This window comes from Epinephelus fuscoguttatus, linkage group LG3 (genome assembly GCF_011397635.1).
Source record: "Epinephelus fuscoguttatus linkage group LG3, E.fuscoguttatus.final_Chr_v1".
NCBI lineage: Eukaryota > Metazoa > Chordata > Actinopteri > Perciformes > Serranidae > Epinephelus > Epinephelus fuscoguttatus.
The window spans coordinates 13,224,613-13,239,333 of record NC_064754.1 but is presented as its reverse complement, the minus strand read 5'-3'; the positions used below and the strand labels follow the sequence as shown (position 1 = coordinate 13,239,333).

At 41.6% G+C, this 14,721-nt stretch overlaps 1 protein-coding gene across 5 annotated transcripts in view; it reads right to left on the bottom strand.

The window, feature by feature from the left end:
* Nucleotides 1–14,721, bottom strand: part of LOC125885026 (teneurin-3) — a 409,411-nt gene that overhangs the window by 218,685 nt on the left and 176,005 nt on the right. The window lies entirely within an intron of this gene.

Here is a 14,721-nt window from a genome sequence, read left to right as displayed (position 1 = left end):
TGGTGACTGCGACCATTAACTCATTTGGAAAATATTTATTGAGGAAATAAATCAAGTGAGAATTAGGGTCATTTTCTCGTTGACTTCTGTTCTATTGGACTTCTTTTTAAAAGCACTGGAGTTGCCCCCTGCTGGCCATTAGAAAGAATGCAGGTTTAAGGCACTCTGCATTTGCCTCACTTTTCAGATCCAGAGGCAATGTCCACTTCTTTGATACAGTCTATGGCCGGTATCACTGATTGTCACAAAGCAGCAATGCCACTGTGTTTTGTCATGCAGTGCTGGTGTCTGTAAATACTGCCTCAGTCTGATTTCTGTCCTCTCATCTAAACATCTGATATTTCATTCTATTTGATGCTATTTTGTTCCTTTTTTAATTACCAGGGCGAGATTTTTCTGCACTGATCACCAGCCTTGAAGCATCAGCAGCAAAACAATGAAGTCCAACAGTGATAACCCTCCTATTCTGGCTTCTATTTCAGTGTTAAATCGCTGTTCTGCCTCTGCCTTCTCTCTCTAAGCTCTGGTAGTCCCTTCGATTCTCTTTCCAATAAACTCTTTCTCTGTTTCTGCCTTCTACTCTGTCTTCACAACATCCATCACATGCATATGCTATCTTACTGATTCACACAAGCACACACATAGCACACACTGACAACTTCACACTTGGAAGCACATGCACAAACAGTGATTGTTCATTAAACACACACCCCACCTCTCACAAACACCTATGGAAAAAAAAAGAGGAGGTGTATTCTTGCATGGAATGTTGACTTCCTGTGTTGGCAGTATCTAGGGAACAGATAAAAAAGGGTTTGTGAACGAGGTAGGGAGAAGAACAAAGAGGTAAATATTCTATAGGAAATAGATAATGTTGACAGACTTTCTGATGTGAGCAAAGTCATTTTTCGGCTTCCTCTCTTTTATTTTCTCATTCTTAGCTTCTGTGTCTTTTTGTGAAAATGTATTTAGAGCCATTTTTCTCCTCACCGGTCACATCAAGGAACATTGTCTCGAAATGATCTGTGTGAATGCTAATTCACCTGCAGCATATTCACAAGACAGAGAGAGAAAATGTGTCGCTTTAACATTCAGGATATTGTTGAGTGTCAACACACATACAAACATGTCATCAGATGTGACGTGGCTTCAAGACTGACTGACAAATTGAAAAGTGAGCAACAGTAAATACTGATACTTCTTGAATGTACAAGTCACATCATCTAAAGAAAAAAAAAGGCCTCTGTTATATGCTATCACTGTTCTCTGCGAGTATAGCGAGTTTGCCCCAACTATAACTATACTAGATATTTTCTGAAAAAACAAACACAGAAAAACCCGAAAAACTCCTCCATACTGTTTTTATTTGCATCAGGTCAGAAATATTGTTATGTTCGATTTTGTCTCCTGGTCCGAGCATTAATGAAGTGCTTTTCAGGAGATTTAAAAATAACAAGATGTATATTGTGTTTTGGGATACAGTCTAAAACTCGGCTGTGGTTTAGAGGTGGAGCTGATCATCCACCAATCACAAGATCAGCGGTTTGATCCCCAGCTCCTCCAGTCTGCCTGTTGAAGTATCCTTGAGCAAGATGCTGAACCTCGCTCCCCATGGCTGTTTCATCAGTGTGTGAGTGTGTTAAAACTGAGTAGCAGGTGGCACCTTGCTACTCAGTGTGTGAATGGGTGAATCTGACTTGTAGTGTAAAAAGCGCTTTGAGTGGTCAGAAGACTAGAAAGGCACTATACAAGTGCAGGTCCATTTACCATATAATTTTCAGGACACATCGCCCAGCCCGAGCATTTTATACCATAAAGCTAAAAAAAATCACAGGGGCATCAGTGATTTAGTGGATACAGCAGGCACCCCATGTACAAGGCTGTAGCCGCAGCGGCCCGGGTTCAACTCCAGCCTGTGGCCCTCTGCTGCATTTCATTCCCTCTCTCTCTCCCCTTCATGCTTAACTGTCCTGTCACTGTTTTGTCTCTGTATACCTACCTAGAACATGGTTCTGATCAAGGTTTGTGCCTGCTAAAAGGAAGTTTTTCCTTGCAGCCATTGGCAAGTGCTTGCTCACGGGTTGATTATTGGGTCTCTGTAAATATGGGTAGGGTATGATGCTGGCCCTGCTTTATATTAAAAGTGTTCTGACACATCTTTTGTTTTGGCACTATCTAAATAAAGTTGACTTGACTTGCTATTATTAACAAAGTCTCATACACTGCACAACCAACAATACAGTTGCACACCTTCAAACAACTGTATTCTCCTACTGTCAGTCACTGCCTTGCCCAAGAACAGCTGCACAGCAGTTGATCATAAAGCAGCCGTTTTCTACATAAAGAAACTGTTTTGGGATTATAAACACACTGCTTTGTTCCTAATATTTACTGACAAGGTTGCTGACCCACACACACACACACACCCACACACACACATGCACACACGCCCTTTAGGTGTTTACTATGCAGAATGTATTCACCACACACAGCTTTTGTTTATGCAGCAATATGCTGACTGCAATACACACAAACCCAACCTTATTATGCACATACACAAATTTACGCACTGTCCCACATGCAAAAGGCACACACACGCACACACACACACACACACACACACACACACACACACACTGTACCTGAGTGGGACCTTGCTGTGATTTAGGTCACTAATCCGTTTCCACGGCGATGGCCTGCCTGCACATCAGAGCACTGGGCTTTGTTGTCCATTCATTGGAAAATCCACATGCACATCTCTGCATCTCTGGATGGGACTGGGTTTAGTCTCTCTCTCTGTCTTTTGTTTTTGTTTGGTTTTTCTCTCAGTACGTCTTCGTGCCTCTCTGCTTATCTGTTATAATTTCATTTCGATTGTGTGTGGGGATTTGTGTGCATATGTGTGTGTGCGTGTGTATTTAACAGAAGCCAAGCTGTTTACAAGACTATGGAACGATACTGTCAAGTATCAAGTAAACACGGCGTGATTGCAGAAGCACACACACACAAACACACAGACACTCCAGTTGCATGCACCTATTTCATAAAATGGTTTGTTACACTGACAACTCGGACTGTCACCAAAAAAAAAAAAAAAAAGACCATCTGGGTCTGTCTGTGTGGAGAATACATGCTCTCCTCATGACTTCCTCCCATGTTGGTCTGCAGCATTAAAATCCTTTTTAATTACCTTTCAATGAGACTGAATGCACATCAGATCTCAGACTGGTGTCCTGTCTGAGCTGTCTCCCTACAACAGGCGTTTCTCGATAACAGCCTGCATGTTCAGTCTCCCTGTTTTGTACGAATAACAGTAACATTTACAACCAATCAACAAAATCACTACTGCAGACCTTGGGAGGTTAATCGCCTCTAATTCTGAGCCATTTGATTCTTTAGTTTTCTCAGCCTGTGACCCAAATGCATAATTTATTGTCTTACTCTTGGACCCGGGCTCATTAAAAGCGATTAAGACTTTTGGCATGCGAGCACGCCGCAGAAACAGACTCCACATCAACGTTGAGCTGCAGTTCATATTTTGAAAATAACGCTACGGGCTCTTTCTGATGCTTCCACTTTGCATTTAACTGTGTTTTGTGGGGATTTTTTTTTAGCCCACCATGAATGTCTGATGCCTCAAGAAAAAACGGATGTTAAAGTGCGTGATTCAACTCATGCACAACTCACATGCAAATACTACGCAATGCATAAACACACAGACACAAACATCCACCTGATGTTTTCAGAAGCCTTTTCCATGAAAAGTAATATTTATTAAGATAGCATGAGCCAGTTAAACAGTGGACCATCAAATAAACAGCAAACCTACATAATAGAAGCTTTTTGGCACCCACACAGTAATCCCAATCTTGTTTTGTCTTCTGTAACAAACTCATCAGAAGTGACAAGCCAAAACAATGGGCACTGATTCATATCTAGGAATTCAAGGCTGTGAAAGCTTTCATTGCCCAGCTCCTTCATGTACAGGGGGGTGGGCAAAATACCTGACAATATAATGTGAGTCAATACAGCAGCAAGCTCCAGCCTTCAAAAAGAGCTCTCACAGTGTGTCAACCAACACAGAACATTATTAGGTTTTACTTGTTGCAGAGCTATTGCAAGGGATTACATTAGGCTATGCATGCCATGGTGTTTTTGTGTCCACCCCCTCGTGTGTTTGTTTAGGGACTGTGTGTGAGAGCAAGACAGCCAGTGGAAACCAGTGTCATAAAGTGAGGACAAGACAGGAGAGGATTGAGCACATACACATGACGGGGCAAAGCATATCTTAAAAAAATACGTCACGCACTACATCACACTTAAAAAATGAACACACATCCCTAAGCTGCAAATATGAAATACTGATGACATGCTACGTAAAAAAGTGTTTTACTTAAGATCACTTCTTTACTTTTCTCTTTCAGGCAACATGTCACCAATTTCACCGATATGCAACATTTAATTAACCTGTTGATCAAACTAATGAATAGATGCTTACACTATTAAAAATGAGAGCTGGCGTGCTGCTGTGGTTTCGCACCTTGTCTCGGTGCTGTTGTCGAGAAGCCCTCAAGATCGAAAAATTATTAGTTTGCTAACTACATGGTGAATTATGTCAGATATGCAAAAAGAAGTCAAAACTTTTCAAAAACCAAATGTTCGTTGAACTGAAAACAGCCTGAAATCTTATGATGCGCTGAAACAAGTTAGAAGTTGAAGTTCTGTAGCTTTACTGTGCGACTTGAAAAGAGACATCAAGTGCAATCAGCAACTACTGAAGCAGTCATCAAGCTTTAAAAGAAACTTGCGAAGGCATTGATTGTGCTCATAAGATGATATTACATATCTATAAGATGTAAAAAGATATGCAGACTACCAATTATGGAATATTGAGTACAAATTAATAATCAGTTTAATTCAGAAAGAATCCCCTCCGCTCTATCATTTTTTCCCAGAAGACGTTACGACAAGGAAGTGGGTGTTTAGGCACCATGCACAACGACTCGCACACACTCAGAAATTGAGGGATAAAATGCAGCATTTTTAACCCAAGTGGTTCTCCAGAAATTTGTCCGGAACGCATCTCCCTGCCAGACAACTGAACTAAATGAGATAAGTGGCCTGAATTCAGTCCTTATGAATGCAGAGTCGTTTTTACGGCTAGCTGTAACTCTGTGGGGCAATTAGCCTGAAGGTAGTGCGCCAGGTTCTGGGTGAGAAATGGGGGATTTATGACTGTAAGTGCGGAAACAAACATTTAAGAGTACACCTAAGGCAGCTGCAGCCATTCAGGAGCCCCAGTGCGACGAAAACACACCAGTCTGACTCATTCACAGTGTTTGCTTTTCTTTCAAATTCTGGGCAAAGTAAGCCAACTATCTCTGTGGAGATCACTTTAAAAAAGCCTTTATCTAATGGCAACAAGTCTCAATGATTATGCCCTCTGATGAAGGCTGCCAAAATAATAAGTTGGTGAATTTATTATCTGTGTAGCTACTATCAAATGAAGGTTTTTTAATCATGTCTTATTTCATCATGGCTATGAAATCTAACAATCTGGATTTTGTGCAGTTATTTCCAAGATGTCTCGTCAAGTACTCACAACTCACCACAATAAAACCATTAATCCTCGACATCATTCAGTCCAGTACATGTTTAGAGCCCACTTCAGTGTTTCCCTGAGCAAACAGTGGAATATCCCACTGCATACTGCAGCAGGACTCCCTCAAAGGCATTTGCTAAGTCTTGAGGTCAATTAGTTTCAAGGCAATTAGCGAGTCTGAGTGTCACTGAATGCAAAGGAATTAGCCCGGCTATTTGAATGAACACACACACATGCACACACACAAAAAAGTGGACAGATAGAGAGACTGAGAAGAATGGGTCTACTGTGTAGCAACACAGGCCACAACTAGAAGGTCAGTGATGACAAGTGGACATGTGTGTGCCATGTGTACACCTCTGTCTATGTGTGTGTGAGTGTGTGGTAAAAAGAGAGAAGGAGAATGCGATCCCCGGGAGAAGTTATACAGTGCTATTAGCCCATTGCCTGTTGTAGTTAGCTCTCCTCTGTCTCCGTCTCTATCCACTAGAGAAAATGTAATTATATTCTGAGACTACAGTTAAGCCATACCCACTCTTCTGCACCACATATTCAAATGAAATGCATAAATTAAATAAACCTGTCTGTGAGAGTGTAATTAAATAGGGGGGGGGGCTGAGAAAAGTGGCTGTCCGAGTGTGCGTCTATGTGTGTGTTAGTGCGTGTATGTGAGCGTGCGTCCTGTGAAACTGTGAGTGGGCAGGGAGTGTAACTCTACATATGGAAGTCAGCTTAATTGCTTGACTTTAGCTAGCCTCAACGCCGGCATTAACCGCACTGAGTGGGCGCAACAGCCACATACACACGTACTGCACACACATGCGCAGACACACACCGAGGTAAACACCAAGTTGTAAATGCAGGGTGAATAAGTCCATTTTGTGCATACGGTGTTGCTGTCACGCTGACTGTTAGTTAGTGAGCTCACAGAGAACAGGTGCATGTAGATAATCCCTGAACAACAGGGAAAGCTGTGAGATAAAGAAAATACGATTCCTTGGTCAAAACAAATTTGTGCTTTTCTTTAATGCTTTTGTTGTCTTTCTTTTGTCTTGCTGCTGGTATGGTAGTTCCTCCTCACCACACCTGTCTTACACATTACATGCTGCACATTTGCACCTGCAATTTCACATCAGCATGTACCGAGAACAAAGAAGTCAAAGTTGGAATTTGCTTTAAGAGAAAAAGTTATAATGCATGCCTGCAGGTTGCCAAATAGGTAAACAATGTGTCATTGTTTATGTCTAGCAACTCATTTTATACAGGTGAAGAAAGCTGTCAGATGATATGAATATCCCCAGAAAAATCACATCAACATGGGCGTTTTCTTTTTTATTACGGCAATGATGAGACGACAGATGCCACTGTGTTGAGAATGTAGCAAACACAGTGTGCGTTCATGTCAAATATGAGTATGAAGGTTATCTCATGAGGATTTTGTTTTCTTCATGTTGCGCAGTACAAGAACTAAGCGCACACACCTCAGTGAATGCATTCATATAAAGAATGTTATCACCTGGAAAACAAAATGAAAAGCAGGGTTTGCGCTGAGACAAAGAACCACAGCTGCACAAATGAAAGAGGCTGGCATGACATGATGAATGAAGCACTTTGCAGCATCTACTACAGGATTTTGGCAGTAAAGAAGCTGCCTAAGGATTTAAAATCTGTGCTGGACTGCTGTCAGAGTTGTGAATTTTCTCAAGGCAGGATCAATGATTTCACAACTGCTCAGTCTGCTCAGCTCTGAAAAGGGCAATTGCTACAAGTAGCTTCTTCTGCACAGTGAAGTAAGGGTGGATATAAAAGAGAGAAGAGCTCACAAGACTCTTTGAACTGCGCTCTCAGGTGGAGATGTTTTGCATGAGCAACTTTTCTCCTTGGCACATCCTTTTGATCTTGCAGTATGCTGGCAAAATTAGCTCACCTGGCAAACAATATATAATATTAATAACAGTATGACTTCTGAAAAGTCAGAATATGAAACAACAAAGGCTTTTTATTGACAGTTTTTGGCATGGCTCGCAAAATAAATGGAATGCAGAAAAAGCTGCAGCTCTCTGTTAATAAATTCAGGAGGAGGGACTTTTGCAGAGTGCTCATGAGCTGATCTCTGCTGCTGCTGCTCAAGATATGATTATACTGAACCCTGTTTCACTGAGCACACTCCAAAGTTCTGAAAACACTCTCTGCTGGAAGCTTAGCTGAGGAATCCAGTGAAATAATGAAAGCATGATCCTTTCTCAGACACAGAGCATGTGTTTTGATTATTTTCCATGTCTGAAAGTGCAGCACAGTTCACTTGCTAATTGGTTAGCTATGACCTTTTAAGACAATTTCTACTTTAAATAATCAGATAAGGACAGATGAACAAACAAAGCGTTGCCAGGACCATAAATAGCACTGGACAGAGGAGACCTGGCACTGTATGTAATAAGGAGGTTTTAGATCATACATAGACTGTGATTCAAAAATGGGAATAGTCCTCCAGGGAGGACGCTATTCCATTACTGTTTTAAAATGTTGACCAGATAGAATAAGTGTTATTAAGTGTTGGCTATACGAATACTACGTTTGATCAAAAACACATTCAACTATTTCAATTCCTGTCGTGTTGTGTGCTGGTGCCATTTGCTACGTAGCTGTGAGAGCAAGGTTTCTCAGAGACCACAATACCAGAGTAGGTGATCTTCAAATCAGCAGTAGTTTGCTATGCGACAACAGCCTTTTTACTAATACTTTTGAAACCACTGACTGTATATAAAAGTGTTCCCAAAAACTGAAGCCAAAACATCTAGACTGCCCCCTGGTGGCTGGCTGCAGAATAGATAATCAAATCTGCCCACTCCATGTCAGCAGACAGGACAAGAGCCAAACTAAAACCTCAAATACAACTCCCCAAAGATGGTTTCTGTCATTTCAGTTAGTTCTTATCACACTGATGTATGTTAAGTGTTCATTTTTCTGATAAGCTTAGTTGAGACTGGTTATTTGATGCTATAAAAGGGAAGTGTGATGTCATGATTGACAGCGGTGAGTGACTCATAGTTTTTCAGGGGAGTGTATAGGCAGGACCTCAATACCGTGACTCCACTTTCTGATCCCAACTATGCAGACTCCAAATGGCGTCACCAGTGGAAGATGGCAGCACCCATATATATGTACCCAGGATATCTTGGCTCCATTGTTTTTAAGTAGGAGGCAGTGGCATCGTCCATCTTTGTATACAGTCTAGAGTCTTTCTAATATTTTGTATTTCAGAAATGTGAGCTGGTATGGCTATGGGGGATGGGTATGTGTGTGTCAGTGCCTCGGCTGGTGGAATTCAAATGCTTTAACATAATGTCAGGTGGCATTCAGTCCAAAACAGTCACAGAACCAATGTCCTAGAGCAAAGACGAGGTTAGTGGTTCACTTCCCAAAAGCAAGACGCAAGCACTGCAAAGGTTATGGGTTCCATTCCCTTTGTGGCTAAAAGGGCAGAGCAAGACATTTTGAAAAGTATAGCCCATGGCTATAGGGTCCTGAAATAACCCAAACAGAGTAAAGAGTCCAGTTGGCTCAGGGTTGTGTAGCTGTGGGCTAGCTGTAAGCAGTAGTCCTTACAGTAGTCCAAGGCCCCTCCACAATGAGGAAGAATCTGGAGAAAGAATGGGAAGACTGAGAAAATGATGACCTTACAGTGAAGCCAAATTTGCCCGCAACCAAAGCACAATCAAACACTTTGTTGCATGCTTGGTGCAGCTTCATATTCTTCATTTACTGGCTGCATAAAAATGCTAAAACTGAACTGAGGCATTTTCCCACGACGCAACAAAACTAATCATTCAAGTCTAAGGAGCTGGTTTTGACCACAAGCCTGTGCACTCTGCACAAATGACAGCGTCAGCCTTGCTTCAAATCCAATGTGGTATCCTGCATTTCAGGTCAGCTCTTTTGTGTGGTCTCAGTTTTAATCAGTTTGTTATTCCTGGAGGATGTGTGCAAAAAAAACTCATATAAAACATTGGCTGTGAAGCAGGATTTGATACCATTGCCTGAGAAACAAAAAATACTTTCACACATGCACCATTTACTTTTAATCTGACAGCATTTTGCCATTAAGTGGTCACAAGTGAATCTGAAGCCAAAAACCACGATGGCAATAAATTAGTTACGGCAGTTTGACTGCTCAAGATGAAGTAAAATTGGTGCCAAGCTCCCTACTGGCACTGTCTGTGTTACATTATTCTCTGACACACAGATCTTCAGCAGTCTAGTACTGGTATTGATGCAGGAATGGTATCAATGCCTGTGAGAAACATGGAAGCTCCCACCTTCATTAAGATGCTTTCTGTATTCACGCAGTCAATGGATTTAATGTGTGAGATGTAGATGGGATGTGCGCATAAAAGAGCTTCTTTCTACAGCTGCCATTTACCATTAAAGTTCAATAATCAAATCCATCACGGAGAGGCCAAAGTGTAGCAATTTCTCCTCAAGCCTCACCAGGGCAGGAGGCAATGCAGCCGCTACATAATGTATGGTTAATGCTATTTTTTTCTCGGGTGGAAAATCTCATGGATGCAATCACTATTACTACACCCACACATAAGACTCATATGTAACACCTTCATGCTGCCTCTCTGAGGGTTGTCTACAGGCATCCTACTAAAGTCTAGAAATCTGAAAGTAGAAAAATCCGAGAATGAAAACAAATGAGTGATAACATTAAGCAACGCTGGGAATTTGTTTTAAGATAGTAGCAGTGGCAGCGAAGCTTCAAATCTAGCAGCAGTTACCAGCCATACTCTGCTGGATTAAATAAACTCTAAATATTCTTTATCACACATTGTGGTTCTTGATCCAACCAGAAAACGAATCACTGAAATGAGAGATGGAGGGAACAGCAGAGAGAAACGAATTAAAGAAGAGGAAGAAACGAGGGAGACGAGGGAACCGGGGAGTAATATCGAAAAAGAAGCAAACACCGGCTTGCACAAACAGACACACACTTGTGCACATGCAGCCAAAATTGCAGATGCACAAATGTATTTACATATGTTCACTTACACATGCAGGTCATGTAGATGAAATGGTGCTGATCAAGCAAAACTGATATAAAATACACACACACACACACACACACACACACACAGATACACCATGAGAAAATGAAAAACTGTTTTCGATTATAATCGCTCACTGTCCCCTCTCTCACTCAAACCACCAGACAGTGGCTGCTGCATGTGTTTTGGTGTCTGTGTGTGTGTGTGTACATGTGTCACTGTCATGTGTGTCTGTGTGTTCATCTATCAACAAGACAATCCGTTTTAAGGTGAAAGAACCGCAACACCGCATTAACAAAACCACATATGTCAGCACAGGTCACACACGCACACACGCACATTCACACACACACACCAGCACATAGACTTCCTGTAACATGACCCCATGGCCTGCTGGGATAGCGACCTTGCCTTGCCCCTGGCATGACTAAACAAAAGAGATGGAGGGGGAGAGAAGGAGGGGTAAAGACGAATGAGAGAGAGGCGGGGGAGGGGGTGGGGGTAACCATAACAAGGACAAGGGGTTAAGTGTGTGTGTGTGTGTGTGTGTGTGTTCTTATATTCCTTTGTATGCAGCTGCTTTTGCAGATTTGCCTTTAACACATCAATAGATTCATTTCTTTTCAAACTCAGGTTATCACTCATCACTCTCTCTGATACCCCTTCACTTGGTTTGGAGTGATGTCTCCATTTCAAAGCACTCACACATTATTATTAATATCAGTGTCTGTTGTATAATGACACAAAACTAATCATAATGATCACGGCAGTGTTAAGACAAAAAGAAAAATGTGTATTATTTTACATTAATACCTTCCCCTCTTCTATTTCCCTTTCATTCACTGGATCTATTCTTCCCACATCCATCTACGTCCCCCGTCCCCACTCAAGTGTGTTAGTCATTGTGTGTGTGACTGCATAAATAGAAGGAGCACATATTCTCTCTATCACACATCATCCTGATTGAAGTGTCATCATATCCTAATGTCTTTTGTCCTCACTCTGCCCTTTAGTCTCACGAATTGATATATATTTGATTAAACTACTGCAGCACTGTGTGTGTCATTAAAAGAAACATTAGTTACTTAAAAAAAAAAAAGATGCTATGCAGAAAATGGCTTTTCCTGAAAAGATTTATTGTGGAGTAGCAGTGTGAATTCTGGAATTATAATCACTGGTGGGTGCTGCTGTTGCTCCATGTGAACTGTTTCATTAATCTGACACTCAGCTGAGAACTTTAGCATCCCATTTTCTACCCAAGGGAGGCACTGAGTAACTTCATGTAATATGAATAAAATTAAATTAAAAATGGTCGAAGCAGGGATGAAAATGTTGTGTGTGTGAGGGTCTGTGTGTGTGCGTAGTTGTCAGTTTGCTGCAAAAGCCTCTAGAACCACAAACATACACACTCAAGGATTTAAGACTGTTATTGAGCTGTTATACATCCACCCATCCATCTACCTGTCAGAAGACACTTCGCACTGCACTGTCCTGAACAGTGTTTGATCCTTACACCTACACAACAGAAACAGAACCAAACTGGTGGTGAATTTCTCCATGATCATAACAAAAATGATCACAATGACGGATCAAATCAACCCTCACATGACTTTCTCTGTGTTCCTAACCGGAGCTGAAGCTGTGAAGTGGCATGTTAGGCCCCCGTCGCTGTAGTTCTATTCACTCTAAACATGTTTACATGAACGATTCAAATGAGCAGATTAGTCATCAGTTCCTTCATATGTTTGGCTTCATCATAAAACAAAGACAGGGAGCGGAACGGCTCCCCGCAGAATGCTTAACAGTGGAGCAGATGAAACACACCGCTGCGGTCCAACAGCAATAGAAATAGAAACACACACACACACACACACACAAACACACAGGCAAGCAGCAGGCACAGGTAAACACACACATTCTCTGTCTAATCACCTCGCCCTCCCACACACACCACCACCACCTCCAGGTGCTCATGGTTCATTTTACCGTCACATCGTCTGTCTTCATTTCCCACAGCAGCTAGATAAGACCTGAAAGGAGCCTGCTAGTGATACAAGGGCCCTGTGTGCCTATGTGTGTGTGTGTCTTAGACTGTGTGTGTGTGTGTGTGTGTGTGTGTGTGTGTCTTAGACTGTGTGTGGGTTGTATAAGTTACTCAGTATTTCTCAGCTCTACTCTGTTATGTTACCATTTTTTTCCCAAATTGGCTTCTAGTTTTTTCCTCAGCTGCCATTATTCTCTGATTTCTGCAATAATAGTAATAATACTAACTTCACAGATTTCAGGCTGCTCTCATGCACTGTTTTCCCACAAAAGGTAATGCACCAAAATTTGTACATATCCCACATAATCATGAACCAGTAATTCCTGTATAACCCACGTATTTGGAAAGGCTGCCATCACATGACCATAGCACTGATGGGAGTGACGGGAAATGGTCTCGTCAGGGGGCAGGTTGGAGAAGTGGATGGCTCATAAAACACAGGACATTCCCTCAGGGCTTTCCCCAGGAGACTGGTGATCAGGATCTTGTGAACCTTGAGTGAACTTTAAGTCTTTCATGGTACATCGTCACCATGTTTCTTTACCTATACTTAACCTCAGTAACTTTACTTGTCGAAACCTAATCTCCGTAACTTTACGTTGAGTATGTAACTTTGCTTTAAGTACATAAATTGTCATACACATGATTGTGCACATTTTTAAGGGATATCATACTAACCGTTGTACTAGGATACGTTGCAGGTTTAAGTATTTATAAAATCTGTTTGTGGACATCAGTGCTGTTTGGTTTGCTCATCATTCACACAAGACAACACACACTGATAGTGATTTTAGAAGTAAGTTTAGAAGTTTGAAGTCATTTTAAAGGGTGTAACTGAAAAGAAACTCACTGGCAAACACTGGCATTAATTATTAAAATGGGACCAGCAGGTTTTGGGTGGTTTGCAGGGGACACGCCCCCTCAATATTTAGAACATGTGCATTTTTCCCCACCCATAAAAACATAAAAGTAAAGGAGGGGTTTGTTTTTGACAAAATTAAAGACATTCACACCATAAGTTGATGCAGATTGGTGTTTAGGAGTATTTACATTTAACATTTGACAGGCCGGGATCCCAGGCAAATTTCAGAATTGCTTCTGATAATAAAGTGAAATCAAATCACATGAAGGAAAATCAAAAATGAAAGGCACATATTGCATCAAATTCATCACAATGATGGAATTTAGATGTTTGATGCTCAAAATTTTCTGACCCCCAAACTCCTTGTTTCATGTGTCTCCCAGTGTTGAAACGACACCTGCGTCCTCAAAGAGAACAGTAGTGGAGTGCTCATATATACATTTTTTACTGGATGTACTGGATAGCTGTTTTAAGGAAGCTACAGTCAACGAAGAGATTCCCCGTGGATTCACTCACATCATTTTTCAAAAGACTGGACTCTCAGCTTTCAGCGAGCTGCTTTCTGACATTTTTCTGCTTCTCTTGTTCTTCAGCAGCATTTTGTCCCGCTGTACCTCATGATGGCTACAACAGGGCCTGTCATGACGTAATGGAGGCCTTGCAATTGCAGCTGACAGTGATCCAGTGAGTGCAGGTCTTTGGAAAAAAGGTTTTATTATCACAGACATGGTCAGCGTTTATCTAAGGTGATACACGATTTATATCATACAGGTCACACTGGAATTCTCCCAGCAAACAGAATCCTGGATACAAAGGGGATTACAAGTATGAAGAAACGCAGGAAATGGGGAGAGGAGCGGAGGATGGAGGAAGAGGAGATGGGGGGAGACAGAGAGCGAGTGGGGGAGGGGGGGGACACAACAGAGAGCGAGAAAGAGGATGAAGAGGAGGTGTGTTTGCAAACCATCTGGACTCAGTCTCTGATAAGAAACACTTAGTCAGCGAGCACCTCATCACTCAGCCCACTCCTTCTCTTTTTCTCCCGGTCTTGTGTAAACTAGTCTGAATCTTCCGGCTCTCTTTTTCTTCTCCCCCTGCACTGATATCATGTTGTTCTACAGGAAGTGATAAAGTGGAAATGAGTGATAAGAATAATAATGATAAG